The 2,327-nt window shown below is 40.7% G+C and overlaps 1 pseudogene across 1 annotated transcript; it reads left to right on the top strand.

Annotated features, from left to right (window-relative positions):
• The first annotated feature begins 372 nt into the window (after positions 1-372).
• Positions 373-1,285, top strand: LOC108532971 (dolichyl-diphosphooligosaccharide--protein glycosyltransferase subunit STT3A pseudogene; annotated as a pseudogene). The gene has a single exon (XR_001886609.1). The product of XR_001886609.1 is annotated as a dolichyl-diphosphooligosaccharide--protein glycosyltransferase subunit STT3A pseudogene (transcript).
• Positions 1,286-2,327: the final 1,042 nt, after the last annotated feature.

The raw sequence follows: 2,327 nt of genomic DNA, 5'->3' as shown, positions 1-2,327 counted from the left end.
AATCCTAAGGAACAAGAACAAAGTTGGAGGCATCATGCTACCTGCCTTCAAACCATACTACAAGCCTACAATAACCGAAACCACATTGTACTGGTACCGGAACAGATATATGGACCAGTGGGACAGAGCAGAGGCCTCAGGAATAACACCACACATCTACAACCATCTGATCTTTGACAAACTTGACAAAAACAAGCAATGGGGAAATGATTCCCTGCTTAATAAATGGTGTTGGGAAAGCTGTCTAGCCATATGCAGAAAACTGATACTGGGCCTTTTCCTTATATCTTATAAAAAATTAACTCAAGATGGACTTAAGATTTAAATGTAAGACCTAAAATTAAAATGTAAGACCTAAATTTAAATGTAAGACCTAAAATTCTCCGTCCATTGTACTGTCTGCCCGTGGTAGGGATGGCAGTAGGATCATATTTGATGACTTCCGAGAAGCATATTATTGGCTTCGTCACAATACTCCAGAGGATGCGAAGGTCATGTCCTGGTGGGATTATGGCTATCAGATTACAGCTATGGCAAACCGAACAATTTTAGTGGATAATAACACATGGAATAATACCCATATTTCTCGAGTAGGGCAGGCAATGGCGTCCACAGAGGAAAAAGCCTACGAGATCATGAGGGAGCTTGATGTCAGTTATGTGCTGGTCATTTTTGAAGGCCTCACTGGCTATTCCTCTGATGATATCAACAAGTTTCTTTGGATGGTCCGGATTGGAGGGAGCACAGATACAGGCAAACATATTAAGGAGAATGACTATTATACTCCAACTGGGGAGTTCCGTGTGGACCGTGAAGGTTCTCCAGTGCTGCTCAACTGCCTCATGTACAAGATGTGTTACTACCGCTTTGGACAGGTTTACACAGAAGCCAAGCATCCTCCAGGCTTTGACCGTGTCCGAAATGCTGAGATTGGGAATAAAGACTTTGAGCTTGATGTCCTGGAGGAAGCGTATACCACAGAACATTGGCTGGTCAGGATATACAAGGTAAAGGACCTGGATAATCGAGGCTTGTCAAGGACATAAATGTCACGTCCAGCTCTGATATGCTTCGCACTGGGCACATCACATTTAGGACATTGAAGATTTTTTCTTTTTTTTTTTTTTTTTTTTTTAATATGCAGTTTGTAAGAACAAAGCTGGATGGCATTAGAATTTGTCCTGGGCAGTATGGGCTGGGACAAATGAAATGATTTTTATAATTCTAAACAGGTTACCAAATGAAATGTCATGGCTTTACTTTGGTCAATTAAAGGGGGGAATTTAAAAAAAAATAAATAAATAAAATAAAAATGTCAATGCCACAAAAGACATAGGAAGACTGAACAAAATTTCTCCAGATTAAATTAAAAGCATCATTATTTTTAAAATAATAATTATTATATAAGAACAAGTAGCAGAAACTGGGAGCATTTAAGGCAAGCCTAAATTCATGGCCACCTTCCTTAGAGCTGAAAGGTGCCTGACCCATTCAGAGAGTCAGCTGTATCTGTGCCATACACTGCTTGAAGAGCAGCAATTATGATATTTCATTTGATGATCATGACCACTCTGTGAGGTACTATTTGTAATTCCTGTTTTATAAGTAAGGACACTGAGGTTCAGAGAGGTTCAAGAACCTCCAAAAACATACTTCCAAAGAGCATGATTTTTTTTTTTCCCAGCATGCCCAACTGGAAGGGCTCCTGGGATACATAAGCCAGTGATAACTGAACTAAGCACACTCAGTAAAAACAAGAGCTGAAGTAGTCATGAGCATCTAAGTTATATCCAGAGGCTGAAAAAGCCTAGCAGAAATTACATTTATCTTACAAATAATAAAACGGTTCTATTGCAACAATTGCTACTGAAATGATCACATTGCTTTGGTTTTGGCAGGAGTGCTATCGATTTAATGAGTCACACCACTTTCTCGTTAGAGGCTCTGAATGACAGCTGTGTATTTCTGTGGTTATTAAGACTGAGAAAAACCAATGCATTGTGGTAAACGTATTGAATCAGTTAGGAGAGGATAGAACACTCTATGACAGCAAACAACTCCAAAATCTCAGTGCCTCAAAACAGCAGAGGTTTCCGTCTGCTTCCACTGCGCATCCGCTGAATCAGCCGGGGGATCTGCTCTGCAGTGTTTTTTCACTCCAAGACCCAGGCCAATAAAACAGTTTCTATCTAGAACATCGCATTCTTCCTGTGGAGGAAGACGAGAACTCTTAAGAACCTTGCACTGGTGATTAAATGTTTCTCTTGCAGATCACTGGCCCGATTAAGTCCAGTGACCCAGCATAGCCCTGGGGGCCTGGCAGTGTG

This window comes from Rhinopithecus bieti, unplaced genomic scaffold, assembly GCF_001698545.2.
Source record: "Rhinopithecus bieti isolate Rb0 unplaced genomic scaffold, ASM169854v2 scaffold_6380, whole genome shotgun sequence".
Lineage (NCBI taxonomy): Eukaryota > Metazoa > Chordata > Mammalia > Primates > Cercopithecidae > Rhinopithecus > Rhinopithecus bieti.
This window is presented reverse-complemented; position numbering and strand designations above follow the sequence as displayed.